The sequence below is a fragment of the Genypterus blacodes genome, unplaced genomic scaffold, assembly GCF_046128005.1.
Source record: "Genypterus blacodes isolate CSIRO-AG114 ecotype Tasmania unplaced genomic scaffold, CSIRO-AGI_Gbla_v1 ptg000045l_1, whole genome shotgun sequence".
Taxonomy (NCBI): domain Eukaryota; kingdom Metazoa; phylum Chordata; class Actinopteri; order Ophidiiformes; family Ophidiidae; genus Genypterus; species Genypterus blacodes.
The window spans coordinates 1,767,501-1,787,500 of NW_027466858.1; the positions used below are offsets into that span (position 1 = coordinate 1,767,501).

Sequence of the window (20,000 nt, forward strand, 5' to 3'; positions counted from 1 at the left end):
CAACGAGCACAACCTGACAAGAGTTTGGGCAAAACTTTTAATTGAAAGACGCCGCCGCCGCCGTCATCTCATAGAAGAAGAAGAAGAAGAAGAAGCTCCTCCTCGCAGCCCCGAGCGGCGGAGGATCACAGCGTATAACAGGCTCACATCATTTCATCCACAGGACTCCAGAGCCCCAGGATTAACATGGGGAAGCGGCTCAAACCACACACTCGCAGACACACTGACCCGTTTCTCCTCCGCCCCACTTCTCCTCTGAGGACCTTAGATTGTATTTTAAATCATCTAAAGGAGCCCAGAACTCGTTATTCTCCTAAATGGCGAAAAGATATGACTTTATTATCAACAAAATACCTGTTTTTAGTTGTGAGAGCACCAGAGAGGGGAAAACGCTTTCATAGGAGTTTCATTAAATGAGGCAGCAAAATGTCTCAGATGCTGATTAGGCGTCCAAATGTCAGAACTTCCTGCCTCCTGTCGCTCTTTCTTCCTGTTTATTTGCTTTGGTTGGCGCTCGTCACGTCAGCGCCTCTAAGATAAGAGCCGAGATGCCGATAGCGCTTCTTCTCCTCCAGCTGCTGAATCTCTTTGTTGTAAAATGTCAAACCGCGCCGGAGAGTAATCACAATGCAAATCCCCTCATTTACTTTGACAATCAAATATCAAACATCGCTTCGCTCCAAAACCTCCTTCTCCTTCTTCTTCTGATCAGACTTTGCTACTTCACCGTTTCTGTACAGTTGTGTGATCTACAGCCATGTTTGATTCTGTTACACGTAAGTCACCTTGCTTCTCTTTGTGCATTATTTATGTGTGTGTGTGTGTGTGTGTTTATCCATGCAAGGTAAACACTTATGTGAGTGTTTACAGCGGAGATACGGAGCAGCTCATCTGTAACATCTCATTTAAAAACATGACTGTGGAGGTCTAGCAGGAGTCATGCATCTCTTTCACTGCTTTAAAATGTCACTGACTTAATGGTCACATCCTCCCCTCCACACATTCCCTCCTATTCTGTGTGTGTGTGTGTGTGTGTGCGTCTGTGTGTGTGTGTGCATGAGCGTGTAGGTGTGTAAAAGATAGGGAGAGAAAGAAAGAGATATGTGTATGAGCGTGTATATGCGTGTGTTTGTACAGGAAATGTGTGTGCGTGTGTGCGTGTGTGTGTGTCTGTGCGTGTATGTGTAATGTTTCAGCTGTCCTGCTCTCCCTGCCTCAGCAGTCAGAATAGCGGCTCGTGGCTCTGACTGCAAATGAAGCAGAGGATGTTTGGGTGAGTGAGCACATAAAAGGGGACAGGACAGGCATTTGTTACATGTACACACACACACACACAACACAAACAAAGACTCCTGCACACACACACACACACACACACACACACACACACACACACACACACACACACACACACAGCAAGATATAAGCTTGGTCTTATCAGTTTAGCAAGCTTCCTGGCACATTGGCAAAGGAGCAGCAGTCAGGCAGCCAGAAGTTGCTAATGGCACCGAGTGAGGAAGAGGGTGAGGGTGAGAAACAGACAAGAGGGGGGAAGGAGAGAAGGAGAGAGAGAGAGAGAGAGAGAGAGAGAGAGACTCAATAGTCCACATACTTTTGCCAAGGACACATTCAGTCAAATATGCTCTGAAGTCTCTTGAATAGAGCATTTTCATCCAGATGTGAACCTTTTGTGCGAGTAGAAAGCAGCGTTTAATACTTTACAAATGGCGGCCTTATCTAGGGAGTGACGGGCGCCTCGGTTTGGCCTGTTGTCTTGTTTAAGGGGAGGGAAAGCTTTAATTGGCTGCTGCCATTCTATAAACAGTTCCTACATCTCGGCACAGAGGAAACGGTTCTTCGCCACAGAACGGACATGCGTCTCTCTCTCAAACACACATCGGCCTTTATATAGGAGCGCTAAGAGGCAGAGCGGGGAGCGGAATGCACAATGTGACGAAGGCTGCGTCAGAGCCCAGAGAGAGAGTGAGGAAGAGCGGAGAGGCGGTACAGTAATGCTCGGGTCAATAAGAGGAGAATAATTGCCGAGATAGAACAGGGCCAAGAAAAGCTGATAGCAGGAATGAGCGTGTGAATTAAAGCTCCATTAGAGAGGCATGTTTTGTGCCTGTGTGTGTGTGTGTATGTGGGGAGTGTGAGTGTGTGTGTGTGCGTACGTGTTTGTCAGTCAAAGTGTACATATTTATCTCCATCAACCTCCCCCAGATAAAAGCTAAAAGCTGCTACAAATTACATTAAATGCAGCAAATCAGCCAGATGGAGTTGGCACTGAGTAAACACCCCCCACCACACACACACACACACACACACACACACGCACACGCACACGCGCATACACACACACACACACACACACACACCAGTGGCAGAACAAGTACTCAGAATCAAGTAAAGAAGTTAAAAGTCAGAAATTCAGAAATCGTTCTCAAAAAAAATTAACTACTAAATAAGTAATCAGCCATCAATCAAATTGAATTATAGATGTGGTGATGAAATCAAAGGTAACACAGAATGTAAACACACTGCAGTAACGTGTAGTGTGTCGCCGTCTAACTCAGCTGGTCAATCAGAACGCGGAACACATGTTTAGGAAGGAGACTGTAGTTAAAAATGCCCTGTTTTCACTCAGTGGGTAAGTAGGGAGAAGGAAACACACACACATACACACACACCTAACCATCCCACCTGCTTGGGACCCAGGAAGTGCAACTAAAGGGGCCAAGTACTGTCAGCACAAATACAGATACAAACACGCACACGCACACACAGGCACAAACACAGAGGGAGTGTGTGTGTGTGTGTGTGCTGACGTGGGTTGCAGGGTGAGGCGGCACACTGCCACACACACTGATTGGCTCATTTCCATTTCAATTACACAGCCCAGTGACATTGCTGTGCATACACTGATGCGCGCACACACACACACACAAACACATATACGTGAACATGCACAGGACACACACATCCACACGTAAATGCTCTCACACACACTCACACACACACACACTCACACTGTACCCAATGAACTCCCATCAGTCACTTCTGCGAGCTGTGCACCAGTGGCCTCAGACAGAAAGCACCAGGGACCGAGAGAGAGAGAGAGGGGGGGGGGGGGGAGAGCACAGGGGCGAGCGACTCACACACATCTAAGCGGCTGAATAAGTGAGACTACAAACACACAGAGTCGCTTCCACAGAGCTTCACCTCAGCAGTGTGTTCCTCCACTCGCCGCAGATCAAATAAATTCCCCCCCCGGCGGCGGCGGCGGCGGCGGCGAGTCAAACCGATCCCTAATGAAATGTTTGGGCTCCTTTCTTATGAAAAGCAACAACAACAACAAAACGAAGAAGAAGGGGTGGGGGAGAATATTCTTTGTGATCAGTGCTGCTCTGTATCACCGCCGTGCGTCCTAGGAGCGACGGGCCACTGGAGGAAACGGCTAAAACAACATCGCGTATCAGACACTATCAGCTCCTCTGTCTTCATCTACGTCTCCATGTTCTCATGCTCTCACTCTCTCACCCTCTCTCTCTCTCTCTCTCTCTCTCCCTCTCCCTCTCTCCCACTCTCTCTGCCGGCCTGAGTTTCCTCCGCTCAGCCTCGCTCTCCCTCTCTTGACCTCCCCAAATCAGATCTGTTTACATTATTTCACTTCTCTCCGTTGAAATTCATACATCTGATATATTTTCCAATTCCATATCCTCGGGCGACGTTCCGCTGGCTGATAAATCAAATCACAGCAACCTAGAAGCTACAAATGCACCGCGACCATAAAAGGTAAATACAAGCCTGTTGTTTTTTCTTCTTTCCTCCCAACTTTTGAGTGTGTGTGTGGGTGTGTGTGTGTGTGCGTGTGTGTGTGTGTGTGTTTGCGAAAGTTTCTCAAGTGAAAGATCACTTGTTGATTTTGGTCCAAGTGGAAAATATGTTTCGCCAAGAAGAGATGAACTCTGACTGAACCGTGACCAGAGTACATATCTTAAGACCTATTGAGAGCCTTTCAACACATACACACATACACACACACACACACACCACAAACACTTCTGGCTAGAGCTGGTGCAGTTGTCTAATTACAGATGATTGGTTCGGGGGGTCGGAGAATGAAAGACGGATGGGGAGAAAGAGAGGTAAGTATGAGGAATGAGGGAAGAGTGACAGCTGGGGGTAAAAAGCTTCAAAGCGCCGCACCGCGTTCCTCCACGCCTGCAGGGGGCGCTGAGAGGTCACCAGACGCAGGGGCGAGAGAAAAACTGAGATGAAGATGAAGGATTTTTCTCTGTTTACTCAACGAAGGCAAAGTGTAGACGTGTCGCTCTGGCAGCTCTGGCGCCGCGCCGCTCGCCGAATGACGCAATCAGTCACGCCATGTTTGCAGGGGGGGGGGGGAGTGACCGTCAAAATGGAAAGACAATACTGGACCCGACAAAGAGTCTCAAAAGGCCCCGAAAGTTCCATTTGGTTTTGAAATTCGCCGAGGTTAAGCGTTCCTTTATAACAGCGACATGGCCTTAACCTTGTAATTGCTGATGGTAATAAGCTGTAAAGGGAGAGAGAGGGAGAGTGAGAGAGAGAGAGAGAGAGAGAGAGAGCATTGGCAAGATACTATTTCTCCAATATCCCCCTCCACAATCATCCAGAGTGTAAAATTGAATTCCTCTTTCGTCTCACCGTCTCCCATGATTCCTCTAAATCAGCATTTCTCTTTTCTGTGGGACTTTGGGAGACGGAAAAAAAAGTTTTTTTAACGTTTTCGTTTCAGCAAACTGGCAAGGATCGGCAGCGGCACCTTCCAGGGGACGCTCGTGTTACAAGTCATAACACACACAGCGGCCCGTTTCCCTCCAGCCGCTAACAAGCCCCACGGAACCCGCGGCAACGGAGCGGCAAACCTGAGCTGAAAGAGCGATTTGAAAGACATTCTCAGGCGAAGCAAGCGTTCCGAAATTCTAAGAAGTTGGACTGATTTGATTTGGTAGGAGAGAGAGAGAGAGAGAGAGAGAGAGAGGGGGCGAGTGAGTGAAGTCACAGGAAGAGCATGTGAGGGTGTTGCACGTTATACGGGTTGACAGTCACATTCCTCCCTGACTAACTAGCCTATAGGCTTACAGCAGCGGTGCCGGCGGAGGGGCCCGGGGAAGAGGATCCTGACGGTGGATGGCGGACATCAGGCCTATAGAGTATCGCACATTAGCGATACGGGCCCCCCGGGACACGCTGGAGGACGGAGCATTTGCAGGATCTCTGTCGTAGAGGCGAACGCGTAGCTGAGGGCCGTGACGCATTCTCACCGCGTCCGTCTGCCGTGGCTTTACGGAGGTCGAGCTCCGCCTCACAGCAGGTGGTCGCACCTGTGTGATATACTGACTGACAGCGGGCGAGGGTTCACGAGGACCTCTCTCCTTCCCTATCTCCTCCTCCTATCTCTCTTTGTCTCTCTTTGTCATTCATCCTCCCATCTCCCTTTCTTCACCCGTTCTCTCACACATCTCTCCCATCCCTCCCTTTTTCTGCTTCCTCACTGTACTCCCCCTCCCCTCCCTCGCCGCCGCCCTCCCTTCTCTGATCTTACCATATTCATTTCTGCCATTTATGTCTCTCGGCGCTCGTTTTGCCCCAGGGGAGACAATGAATTAGGAGCAGTGACAGACGGGTTCTTGTTCTGCTCGTGGTGCCGAGTGAGACGGCGAGATGTCGGGAGCGTTTGATGTCGTCCGCATCAGCTCCGTCCAAAACAGAGGAGAGAGAGAGAGAAAGAGAGAGAGAGAGAGAGAGAGAGAGGCTGATACTTCCTCTGAGCTCATAATGCTGATATGTGTGTGTGTGTGTGTGTGTATATATCTCCGCGTGTAAAAGGATTTCTTTATGTCTCGGCCCGTCACCAAGGAAGTGAGGCAAAAAAATGACACATCCCTCCCCCCCTGCCCGCCGCCCCCCACCCCAACATCCTGTCAGACCCCGGGGCCGTTCTCCTGAATCACTGCTAGCCCAAACTCACTCCGGTGCCGTTGTAAATACTGAACGGCGTGACATGTTTACCAGCAGGAGAGTGGGAGTGTGAATGTGTGCGATCGCCCGTAGACGCATGTGGGTTTACGCACAGTCACACACGGGCAGTTAGTGTCAATTAATAGCAGTATATCACCGGGTGGGAGGCATGTTTGCCATTAATCATAAGTCATTGTTTTATAGCCACGACGTATTTCGGCAGCTGAGACAGAACAGCGGCGAACGGTGAAACGAGTCGGGGGGGCAGAGTAACGTGTCCTCCTCTGTTATGAGAGAGGGGGGGGGGAGAGGGAGAGAGAGAGAAAGAGGGGGAGAGAGAGAGGGGAAGAAAGAGAGGAAGGGAGAGAAGAAGGGTGAGAGAGAGAGAGAGAGAGAGATAGCACAGACGAAACCTCGCTTGCTCGCTATATTTACCTGCCCTGAATTCTGACTAGCAGGCAAACTGTGACTAGGATCCAGGTGGGTCAGACAAACACACACCGGCGGAACATAACATGCATGTTTAAACACAGATTCAGGCCGGACGAGCCTCTCACACCACAGGAAGCAGCGACAGGACAGAGAGAGAGAGAGGGAGAGAGAGAGAGAGAGAGAGAGAGAGAGAGAGAGAGAGAGAGAGAGAGAGAGAGAGAGAGAGAGAGAGAGAGAGAGAGACATGAAATGAAACGATTATAATAATCAAAGTGTCACAGACGGACTGAGACCTGCATGTATGTGGCACATTACCCAGGAATGTCTGCTGCTGGTCGGCCCACTGTTCTGCTGTTGTTGCTATGAAAGCCCCCCCTTTCTCTCTCTCTCTCTCTCTCTTAGGACAAACGATCAGCAGATGGATGGAGGAGTGGAATGAGTAGGAAAACTGGCAAAAAGAGAGGTAGAGCAGAGATAAAGGGGAAGGAGAGTGTGGGAAAGACGGGAGAGGTGGAGAGTGGGAGAGTAAGAGAAGACGGGAGCGTACGGAGAGGATAAAGGGAGCGGGTGAAACATGTGGGCAGGAGGAGAGATGGAGGTGAGGATGAAAAGAGAGAACAGCCATGAAAAGAGACGTGTGTGTGTGTGTGAGGAAAGTCTGTTCCTTTATCACGTAGTCATGATCACAGGCAAGCACACACACACACACCAGACATACATACCCAAACAGCACATGGCCAACACACACTCACACACACACACACCCACACACACACTGACCTTCAAGGTTGGTTGCCATGGAGCTGTGTCAGGATGTTATAATGCCACCACTTTCATAAAAGCCAGGCCTCTTTCACAGTTCACAAACCACTGACAGTTAAGTATGTGTTACTGCGTGCATGCTGTGTGTGTGTGCGTGCGTGTGTGTGTGTGTGTGCGTGCAGACTGTGTTTGATTACAGCAGGTTTAGCCAGAGTTTTTGGGATGTGACACTTAAAACGCCAAATGGTGATTGTTAAGTGTTTATGTGTGCGACGTAATTGCATTAGAAAATCACTGACAGATGCAGCTGTTTGTGCGCCGGGTCAACTTTGGGCCGCCGTTCGTTTGCCGACTCCCGCACGACTTCAGGCCGACATCAGGCCGACTTAAGGCCACACCTCTGCTGATCCACAAAACCCCCGTTTGTGGAAAATAAATTCAGCTGTTCGGCAATACTTCACATTACACAACAGGTCAGAGACGATGAAAACAAAGAGTCAGGCCGTATCTCAGGCCGCACCCGGGTCCTGTTACCGAGCCGAAACCAGCCAGAAACTTCCCTCCAGTGGCGCTGGCGAGGTCGATTGAGCAACGCGCCGGTTTCAACACCGGGCCTCCGCTCAGCATGACTGTTTATCGCATTGACTCCATTTCATAACTGCACGCATTATTCTTTCTTTCCGCGTCTTCCCTCTACTGCTTGTACACCTCTGGCCACTAACCATGGGGGAGGGGGGTGGAACCTTCAAGACGTGAATCAACCATTAGTCCCGGCTGGCTTCACACCAGATGAGCCTGACCAGACTCACATCAGATAAAGTCCTGTTTTGTTAGGCAGACGGCGTCCATTCCACTCCGGCACGTTCGCTCAAACAGCACATGTCGGGATTCCCATCACTACTTCCCTTCCCCCCCGGGGCCCCGTTTCTCTCTCCCCCCGTTCGGAGTATAATCTATATCTCTTCCACCCCGCTTCTCCCACGCTCCTGTTCCACGCGTCGCCGCCGTGGCAAAGTATTTCATTTAAAGGATTTAGCTTGTTCACATAATGAGATGATACATCAAGCATTCATTTTTACACTAATTACTGTCTTAGGGCTATACAAGTGAGTCGCGTAAGTAAAATACGGCGCGGCGTCTCGCGTGAGACGAAGCCAACCTTGATCGCTAAGCGGCGGTGGCGGCCTCCCAGGAGCTCTCATGGTAAAGTACATATAGGAACCATACTGCTCGCTCCGCCTGCAGCCTTATGTCTTGTCATGTCGCGTTACGCTCGGTGATATCATCCGCGTCGGTCTAGACAGCAGAACATCTTTCTCAGTGACTTCATCTTCACGACGGAGCCCGAAAGGGAGACAATGCTGACGTGTGATCAGATAACGATATAACATCAGATAACCAGCAACTTGGCAGCTTTTGGAGGGGGGGGGGGGTCAATATTAAAATTTGAAACTAGGTGCCGTAAATTGATCAGTGAAAAATCTACGATAGCGATCAGCGAGTCAGAGAACAGGCGGGCCCGTCTCTCTCCCTCGGCGGAGAGATAAAAGTTGAATCATAACTTTTTAGGGATGATCCAAATCCGCTGATGTTACTGAGGAGGAGATCTGGCAGAGTGGGAGACGGAGCGGCGGTGGCGGCGGCGGAGGAGAAAAGGGAGAGGTGATTTCCAGAACATCTGTTGATCGTGAAAGAAAAAAAAAGGGGGGCCTGTGTTTTAAGAGCAGATGGTGATGGAGAGATGATGGAAGATGTTCATAACGGAGACGCAGCGCCAAGACGGCAAACCGGGCGAAAGGCTTCCTGCCGTGGGGCGGCGTGGATAAACGTCTCTTTAACCCATCGCTCAGACGCGCACGTGCCAACAAAGCACCGAGTCGACGCCCCGTATCTGCCGTTTGGCTTTTTGCGCCGTGACACAATCCGTATTATGACTTGATTTGGCGGAGCAATAAAGGCTTTTAATGGCGCCGAAGCTGCAGATGCACGTGGAGCAGCAGCAGCTGAGACGCATCAAACACATCTACTGGCAAAAGCCTCACTGGTTTCCCATTAGGACCATTAGGACACACTGTTCTGCGCGACTGTGTTTATACATATTTCAATGTTTCTTCTCTGTGTGTGTGTGAGAGAATGAGCGAGAGAGAGAGAGAGAGAGAGAGTGAGAGTCAGTAGCTGTAACTCCGGCGAGATCAACAGCGTGGTTGTCAGTGGGGGGGCTGACACATGGGCCTCACTGCTAATTCCTCATTCCTGTTTAAAGCTTTTCGGCCCTATAGCTCCTACACTGTATATGCCTGTGTGTGTGTGTGTGTGTGTGTGTGAACATGTGTAAGTTCGCATTCATGCAGCACAGTGTGTGTGTGTTTGGCGTGAACAAAGCGTTTTTCCGGGACCTTCGGGGTCAGCCTCCCATGGAGAACTTGTCAAGGTCCAAGGCAGGGGGTTAAGTGGTGTGTCGGGGGCTGCGGCTGCATGTCTTATTGTGGGCAATGCCTGCATTATATAGGGCAGCGAGGGTCACTGTATAATAAAGACGTGCGCGGTCACACACACACACACACACATATATCTTGACACGTCCACGTAGAGGCTGTTGTACGCGCACACATAAATCCCTGGGCGGTTCAGGAAGTTGCGCTGTAGTTCAGGGCCGTATCGCCCGCTCTCATTATAAATGGCTTACATTAAAGAGACCTTGGTCCTGCTGCATTCTTGTGCTTGTTGCAGACAGGCCTTATTCAGTGTTATGATGTAGACACACCCTGCACATACAGAGACGTCGCAGGCTGTATCAGGAAACTGGATCAGCCAGAGACCAGGAGGATGTTCTGATATGTATTTGTAACATACTAGGAATCTTAAGATGGAAGCATAAGATTCCGTGTAGAGGTCCAGCTCTCTGTGCCACCTGCTCACCAACACTTTGCAGGGACAATGGAACTTTCCTCCCAGCGCTCGGCCCCATCCTCGCCTCTGATCCCGGCTCAGCTCCGACCCCTGACTGCTCAACTCGGCTCTGCCTCGCATGAAAAATGAGCGAAAGAAGACGTGTCTTTGTTCCCACTGTCCTCCAGAGTGGGTGTTACAAATAAGCAGGGTGTTCGTTCTGTATGGATGTGTGTGTGTGTGTGTGTGTGTTTACTTTGTATCTGTCGGGGCCTCTCAGCAGGAAAAGGCTATTTCCTACCCTGACCCTGGATTCAGAATAGGAATGGATACAAACAAAGCAAAAGGAAAGGTGTCACCTTGCTGTGCACACAACTCCTCCAAAGCCCATCTTCTTACTAAGCCAAGTATACTACACACACACACACACACACACACACACACACACACACATACGCACACACATATCCATTTCCCAAATCTGTGCTCCGATAATAAAGTCTCTGATTGATTCTCGCTGAATGAAAACTAGTTCTGCATGTAAACTAATTGGCCTAGTTGGGTTTCCCCTGAGAAGGACGGGGGAGGAGAGGGTTTGGCACAGAAACAAGGTCGTGGGGTCACGTCTTGGTGGGCACAAACTACATTTTGTTCACACTCCCAACTGTGAGTTCGTGAACTTTTGCACGGGCGGCGGCATTGTTGAGGGAGTGAACTTTAAACACTGAGCTTCTGGAGAAAACAGACATTTCAACACGGGCGTCATAAGAGCAAACGTTTCTCTGTGTGCACTCTACTTAGTTTGAGCAAACAAATCACCAATATCTGCCAGCACTAACACACACACACTCACACAACACACACACACACACACAAAGGGCGGCTTTATGGAGGCAAGTGGTGACACGCTGTGGACAGGTTTTGGGAGTTTTACCGACATGTGTGGTCTAAAGTTAGCGCTCTGAGAGAATGCCTTTCGTCCTTCTCTCCATCATCCCTACACACACACACACACACACACACACTCTCCCCGACCCAGCTGTCTCCTCCATCTCATCCCCCTGACCTGAGCGGAGCTGTCAGGACCCTCCTGCCTCAACACGGCGCGCTGCACATTCACCACATACCACGGCCGGGTACTGCAAGACCTCATAAAACACAATTACCATCAATCTGTACAATAAAAGAGGGGCTAATTATGACTTTATGGCTAAAAGTACAACCATATGTTGCACCGCCTCTACATATGGATTATTATAGACTATAATAGTTTTTGGCTGATAGGATTTCAGGTCTTTTGCTGGGGGAAAAAGATTAACATTAGAACCAAATAGCTCTTTGATTAAATGGGTTTTTTTTCTTTTTTGAGCCGGCGATCTCACGTTTTGTGTTTACGTGCAAACCGAGCGCACACAAAGCGAGCCATGAATCCCTCCTTCTTCTTCGCCTCTCTGGCCCGTCTCTCTGTCCACCTGCTGCGCTCTCTCTCTCCACTCTGACTCTAGTGTGTCGAAAGCCTAAACCGCCTGGTATTGATGTCCCCATCAGGGCACAGCAGGGGCCCCTTCATCACCCACACACACACACACTCACACTCACACTCCAGACTAATGCTTCAACTGGGACATCTCATGCATGCATCTGCCCGTGTGTGTGTTTGTGTCCAGATGAGTGCCGGTGTTGTGTTTCAACTACAAAAACAAATCATTTCATATCTTCATCTCGTCCAAGTCCTCCTCCTCCTCCTCACCTGAATGTTTTATAGTTTTTTTTTCACATCACACAGCTGTTAACACTTTCAACCATAACTCCTTCTTGTTTTTTCCATCAAAACTCCCTTTTTGCTCCAACGAATGAAATGAAAACACGCTTTCCCCCCATAAATACTGCTGACCTTTTGTTTCTGTCGCGAGGAAGAAGGGAGAGAAAACACCCAAACATCACACAGATGTTGGGGGGGACGTGACAAATGAAGATGAAGGAGTGAAGGAAGAGAAGACGAAGAAGAAGAGGAAGAAGATAAAGCAATCCCGGACGAATACTGCTGATGTTTGATTTCTTGTTGTGGACAGAAACATTTCAAAGAATATCGGCAGAAGAAATGAGATCACAAAAAGGATGCGGCAGAGGAAGAGGAAGATGAGATGTTAAGATCTGACTGACCGCTCCTACACAGAGAGAGAGAGAGAGAGAGAGAGAGAGAGAGAGAGAGAGAGAGATGGAGGCATCTATCAAATTACACACACTCCCGCATCTCATTCAAGTAAATCTGACAGATGACGATCAAAACTCTCGCCTGTCACAGAACCTGCAGCCGACGTTGCAGATGGTCTGTGACAGGCGCAGTGTTACACACACCTTCGCAATCAAGACGCGTGTGAGTGAAAGGAGGCGTCGGGAAGAAACGGGAACGGCGGCGTGGACGAGCTCATGGGGATGAATGCTGCGATTTTGCGATGGGAATTGTGGGTAATGTGTTCTGGTCCTGCCCAGTCGAGGTTGGATGGCTGTAAATTCAGTCAACTACACACACACACACACACACACAAATGCAACAAAGCCCTGGCGTGATTGTCGTGTTTGTGTACTTTTCTCCAGATTCCCAGCATATTAATCGCCGGCGTCTACAAACACCGACAACGAAACGCTGGCCGTCCACCAAGCGAGCGCCGTAGATCAACGCGCACTCAGGGGGGGGGCGCGGCTTGACACAGCGGACGTTTCTGAGGCGTGGCGCGCTCCTGCATAAAACATCAGGCCATGAAGCATTTTAAAGTGCTCCTATTGTAATCAGGCCAAAGCCATAAGCGCTCCCATAAAGTCCGGCCCAGAGTGGCTCAGGCTCCATTTAGGCCTCCAGAACAAAGAGCATCACTTGATCAATAGACAACCTCGTTAGAGCGATACGCTGCTGCTGCTGCTGCTGCGCCACGCACCATCAGAAGGGGTGAAGGGAGGCGATGGGGGGCAGGGGGGGGAGGTGACGGAAGACGTATACGTGCACGTGTGCCAAGTGTGTGTTCAACGGAGAGGCAGCCGTGTGTAAAGACGATACAAACATGTCAGCAGGAGAGCACAACAGCCGCAATCATGCAAAACACACACACACACACACACACACACACACACACATACTGTCCAACAATCTGTAACTAAGTGCTTTGTACTCTAATGTGCTGGTGTGTGTGAGTCCATGTGTAAACCCTTGTGTGTTAGTCTCTGTGTGTGTGTGTGTGTGTGTGTGTGTGTGTGATCGAAAGCCACTAAAAGCTCTTTAGGGGCACCTCAGGGAGCGATCCTTCATGACTTATCAACTAGGCAGACAGGCCAAAGTGTGTGCACGAACGCACGCACACGCACGCACGAACACGCACGCACACTTACATGCACTTACACACACAAAGTGGATCCTTAATGAACCCCTGTCAGTTTGAAGGGAACAAAGGTTAGAGGAGAGAGGGAAGAGGAGAGGAGGAGCAGAGAGTGGGGAGGAGAGGAGCAGAGCGGAGGTGAGGAGGGGAGAAGGAGAAGAAGGAGAAGAAGAAGAGGGGGGGAGGAGGGGGGGATCCTCCCCAGGCTGTTTGGCCTTGAGATCGATCGCTTATCACTGTCACCTAATCTGTCCATCTCGCTCTCTCTCTCTCTATCTCTCTCTCTCCCTCTCTCTTCCTCCTCTGCTGCAGAAAGGTGTGGAGAAAATGAAGGGCAGACAGAGACGCTAGGAGACAGAATGATGGAGTGTGCACTTCTCATGAATAGAATTAGAGAGGAGAGAGAGAGAAAGAGGGAGAGGACGGGAAGAGTGGAAGTCGGTGAAGGGACGGAGCAAATAAAGACCATCGGAAAGTGAGGTGGAGTGATGCTAACGGCCGAGTGACAGAGATGAGAGAGAGAGAGAGAGGCAGACAGAGAGAGAGAGAGAGAGAGAGAGAGAGAGAGAGAGAGAGAGAGAGGAAGAGAGAGAGAGAGGTTCAGGTGGGTTTTCCATGCTTCTGTTCCTGATGATGATCTCTGACTGCAGATCAAACTACACGAGCTAAGAACACAAAATATCAGAAACTGTCGATCATGAAGTCGATGTACAAACGTGTTTACACTCATGCAGCACAGCGACACTGAAGTCGATCACGTTTGATGTTCCTCTTCCCCATAATTCATCATTTGAGCCTCGCCTGAGCAGCAAACAGGGGAAACTGCGGCTCTGTACTTTCCTCAACTCCTCCCTGTCGCACAATCATTACACGCCACTTCCCCTCTCCATCCCTCCCCTCCCTCCCTCCCTCCTTCCTCCCTTCCCTCCTTCCCTCCCCGTTATTACCTTCCTCTACCCGCTGCCTCCTGGCTGCGTTTGGCAGCATGGGAGGGATGACAGATGAGAGGGGAGGAATGAGAGAGGGAGAGAAGAAGGAGAGAAGGAGGAGGAGGAGGAGGAGGTGTGGACTGTTGTTTGGGGCTTTGGACTCGCAGCCGTGTTTTCACTCATAGAGCTCAGAGAGAAAAAACAAAATCAAGACATTAAATTGCTCCGTGGGCAAATCTGGATGTTTTCGCAAACACCCGGAAAACTGATAGATCACAGCTAATGTGTCCATAAGTTTATGAGCGAGAGAGAGGGGGAGAGAGACAGAGAGAGAGAGAGAGAGAGAGAGAGAGAGAGAGAGAGAGAGAGAGAGAGAGAGATAGATGAGTACAGGCCCACTGTATTTCCCACAGGTCCACTTTGAAACAATAGAGGACAGATGATGCCATGAGACGAAGCATAAAGGACATTAAGGATAGTGCGGAAACTCCCCGTTTCGCTGCAGGGGGGCTTCACTTTAGGGCCGCAATTAACCCCGAACACTTGACCCCCGCCAGGGACACGGAGACGGAGGCAGAGACAGATCGTGGATTCTGGGACAGATAGAATGGAAACTTTGTGCCGACATCCCAGCTGTAGCCGGGCGGAGAGCGGCGGCGGATCATCAAACCCAAACCATGATACAGAATGAATCTGGAGCCACTTCCTGCCTCTCTCACTCCGCTGAGCCCGCGGCGACTCTCCACTTCAAGCACATCCTGGTTTCATTTCTTATGACAGCGCCTTGGTTTATTAGCGCCGCTCCCATCCGCTCGCCTCTCTCGCCCAGCAGATTTGGGACTTTTATTGACGATATCTTTTCAAATCCTCAAATTGATCCAAACCCCCGCCGCCCCCCACAAAGATCTCAGAGTAAATACCTCTGCCGGGCCGATAAGCGGCTCAAGTATGGGGCCGGCGGAGACAAAGCCAGACGAGTTGGAATGGCCTCTTTTGTTTCCTTGGCTCGACCGGCTTTGGGGCTCGATGAAGCTTTAATGGCGCGGCGGCAGTAAATTAAAAGCGATGCCAAGACACGATGGGCGAGGAAGAACGAACGGGACGAGGACAAGAGAGAGAGAGAGAGACGGAGTCAAGTTCAAGACAAGCCTGTCTGTGTTTGATGTGTTATGTCTGCAGGTTTGAAAGAGATATAACAGATAAGACACACACACACACACACACACACACACACACCCACATACATACACACACACACACATGCTGCAGCAGTGTGATGACAGGCCCACTGCTGTGAGCGGGACGTTTTTATATCCCTCCACACACACACACACACTTTAGACACACATTCTTCCATCTTTCCATCCGTTTTTCCTTTTTTCCTCATAAACAGTTTGACTTCTTGGCCTTGGAAGTCTTTGCACAGCTGTACCGTCCATTTGCTCTGGCCGACCCTCTCTCCCCCCCCCGAGCTCTACACGCCAACGCCGCCACCGCCGCCGCCACGCTCAATCTCTCTCTCTCTCTCTCTCTCTCTCTCTCTCTCTCTCTCTCTCTCTCTCCGTATCGTTACATACTGGCGTCCTCCTCCTTACTGGAACGACGCGAGGAGATGCGAGCACGCGTCGGGCCCAGCGGGGGGGAGCTGTCACGGCGACGGACTCAAGCCGTGACGAGGAACGCTGAAGGACCCGAGTGTGAAGCTTTAGAGTTTAGCCTCTGTTATCTTCTTTAAAGTGACACTACGGCACAAAATCCTCACTCACTCACTCGTTCCCTATCCAGCAGCTCCTATATCTGACCTTTATGAACTCAGACTGAAGAGAGATCCAGACGCTCAGATCTTTCATCTGGAATCAAAACTTAAAGTCAGTGAAGAGGATTTTTGAAGCAGGCGGATCTGAAGAGCGCTGCGGCGTAATCAAAAGGAAAAAGTTGTAACATTTTTCTAATCTTGGACGGATTTATCTGTAATGAGTAAAGAGTAATTTGAGAGAGCTCATCGCCGTGATATATTACCAAATACCATCTGGCAGGGAGGGCCACTGTTAAATGTTGACAGTAATGACAATTTAGATCACCAGCCTTATTAAATAAAGAGCTCATTTTCACAGACATATGGCCAATCAACCCATTGCCTGCCACTTCAATACACACACACACACTCGCTCACACACACACACGCGCGCACGCACACAACGACAGAAAGACAAAGAAACATGAACACAGATGCTCAAGCGTGCAAACACAAATACGCAGATGACAAGATATTCCTCTGTAATTCAAATCTTGGGGAAATATTGTCAAATCGCCCAAAGCCCAAGATGAGAGTGTTTTATAGCTCACACACACACACACACACGCTCGCTCACACACACCCCGCTACTGCAGGTGCCAGCATTCATACGCAGGCGAAGACCCTCAGAAGGCCGGGAAGCAGGCGAGTCTCAGAGAGGGAGGGACGGACGGACAGCTGGAGGCGTCTTTACGGGATTCCACATAAATGCTCTGTGTGTGTGTATGTGTGTGTCCGTCTGTCGGGGGCCTTGTTAGCGGGGTGTGTGTGTGTGTGTGGGCAGGTGTTGATCTGCGTAAAATGTCAGAGGCGGAGCTCGTGGTGTTCAGCACACGCAAGCCTGGTATTTAAGCCGGAAAGCGAGCAGAGGGCGAACACGGAGACGGAGGCCAAGATGGCTGCTTCCGTCGCCACAACTAAGATCCCACGACCAAGCATTTCTCAAGACAGGAGGCAATGACACACACACACACTGGTGCGAGACATGGAGCGATGTTGACCCGGCCATCCTCGCTCGTCCTTCTCCAAACACTGCCTCTTGTTGTTGTCCGGAAAGTACAAACCTCATTCTATTCTCCTTTACCAGTTTAAATGTTCCAATTTTGGGGGAAAAAGTCTCCCTTCCTCCTTTGAAAGCAGCTGATGGCGGCGTTGATTAAACCTTTGTGAGCTTACACAAGCCGGTATAACACTGCGGCTCAAAGGGAAATCAACGGCGCTTTAGCTTCCAGATCCCTGCAGCAGCTGTTTGTGCTGTTGTTCCACCTCCAGCCAACAGGGGGAGCAGCTCAGGGAAGAAGCCCAAACGTATCACCTCGATTGGCAAGCAGAAGCCTCATCTGTGCCTAAACCACCACTACTGCGCCAAATGTTCCAGCTGCTCTGGAACAAAGCCACATTTAGCATTTTGCTAATTTTATGGATTTAATGTGCGATATTTAATAATTGAGGTTCATTTCCTGTTTGTGTTCCACTCTGACTCTCGTCTCACTCACGCTCCCTCTCGTCTCATAGCCTCTGCGTTTCACTCCACTCCACTCCGTCACCTTTCTATCTGTCTGTCCTTTCTCTTATCTCCCCTCTTCTCCCGTCCATTCACACCTCTGTCTCCCCGTCCCAAATTGTCCCCTCTCACCCATGTCCCCTCCCTCCTCTCTCCTCTCACTTCCCCCCTCTCTCCTCCCTCCTCTCCCCTCTGCTCTGTAGTTTAGATAAGGCTGGAGGATGGGATTACAGAGCGCTCGCTGCCGTGTTTGCCTTTGGCGTGGAGGACAAAAAACCACTGGGACGTATACACACGGCCCCGTCGTCTCTATTCACCTGCCCGCATGTGGACAACAGCCGTGCAAGGACACACACACACACACACACGCACACACAGACACACACACGCGCAGGCACATTCACCTGTGTGTGTAATGACTGTGTCACTGTGCCCCAGTTATGAACTGAATCAGCATAATCCCTTCACACTCCATTAATCAAGAACAGGGTGTAGTCGCACACACATACGAAAGCACACACACACACACACACACACACACAGACACAGACACACAGTGCTGACACATATCTTCTCTCTGTGTGGTCTGCCAATTTTAGCTGGTCCCATGGGCTGATATTACCAGGAGAGACACAGTAGCATTCACAAGCGCACAGTCACGCTCTACAGGTGTGTGCATGCACCGTGTGCGTGTGTGTGTGTGGGGCTGGGTGTGTGTGTGTGTGTGTGAGCCAATGCTATTTTCCAACAGGACCACTGCTTTGACTTCACACTGTGTAAGGTAGCTGTTGTCACCTTTCAGGAAGAATTGTGACTTTTTGACCGCGCACCACAATAAAAAGCCAACAAACACGACACCGCAACTCCTGTGTTGAGTTGAGCGGTTGCCATGGCGAAGAGCGATCACAGTGCGGCAAGACGAGCTCGCTCCTACCTGTCGCCCACTTCACTGCCTATTTCTGCTCGACTCCAGCTTACACTCTTAAGGCCCGTACATGTGTTTGTACGTGTGTGTGTGTGTGTATGTGTGTGTGTGTGTGTGTGTGTGTGTGTGTGTGTGAGGTCATATCATAATGTAATTGTGGTAGACATTACACTTATTTCATAACTTGTGTGTGTGTGTGTGTGTGTGTATATGTATGTGTGTGTGTGTGTGTGTGTGGTATGGATAGCTATGTGCTCGTACGTGATCTTCCTCCCCTCACTCCCTACTCTTACAGTCTGAGTTCTTCCTCCTCTTCCTCCCGTCACTCCCTCCCTTTCCGGTCTGAGTTCTTCCTCCTCTTCCTCCCCTCACTCCCTCCTCTTCCAGTCTGAGTTCTTCCTCCTCTTCCTCGCCTCACTCACTCCTCTTCCAGTCTGAGATCTTCCTCCTCTTCCTCGCCTCACTCACTCCTCTTCCAGTCTGAGTTCCTCCTCCTCTTCCTCGCCTCAACACAACAACAGAACTCTCCTCCCGTTTCTGCTGGCAGCACCTTTCCAGCCATTAATTCTTCCCACCTCTTTCTAAACAGTCGCCTGCGTCTCTGTCTACCTGTCCCTCCCTCCCTCCCTCCGCCCGTCCGTCCATCCGTCAGTCTGTCGGCCCCCGGCTTTGGCAGAGCCTTGGGGGGGTCGGCGTCGGTCGGTGGTCCAGAGCCCGACTTTAATCTAGAGCTTCTATCACGGGGGATCGGCTCGTCTGCCTGTGTGCTCGGGCGCTGAGCATTTGATCAGACCGGTGCCGAGCACAGCGTGGAGCCAGCCACCGCCGAGACGTACGGCAATCAGTGCAATACACACACACACACACACACACACACACACACACACACACACACACACACAACAAAAGCAGAGCGTATAAGTAAACATTTACACACACACACACACACACAAACACAGAGAGAGAGAGAAACTCTATACGTGAACACACAATGATCCAGTGAGTGGGCACAAAAGATATTGAGTTAGTGAAGACAAACAAAAGCAGAGAGAGGCAAATGTGCAGGAGAAGACTTGTGTGTGTGTGTGTGTGTGTGTGTCTGTGTGTCTGTGTGTGTTCCTCAGTGAGAGTGTGTGTGTGTGTTCTTTGCCTGGAACCTGCCGATCGGCCAGGGCCTGCGGGTGGGAAATGGAGCAGAGTGTGTAGGAAGAGGTGTCGGCTAATCCGTGGTGATTGATGTGCGAGTTCAAAACCCGATGAAACCTCACTGTTTACGGCGAAGGTCACACACACACACACACACGCACCATTGCGCAGTGTACGTGGCTGAGCCGGAGCCATTTTGCCGTGTTACATACATGATAATCTGGCGTTGGCCTCCGCACGT

General features: G+C 50.2%; 1 protein-coding gene across 2 annotated transcripts in view; it reads right to left on the minus strand.

Moving 5' to 3' along the window:
* The window catches only part of efna5b (ephrin-A5b), a 79,339-nt gene that overhangs the window by 15,447 nt on the left and 43,892 nt on the right, over positions 1-20,000 (minus strand). The gene's annotated exons all lie outside the window — the stretch shown is intronic.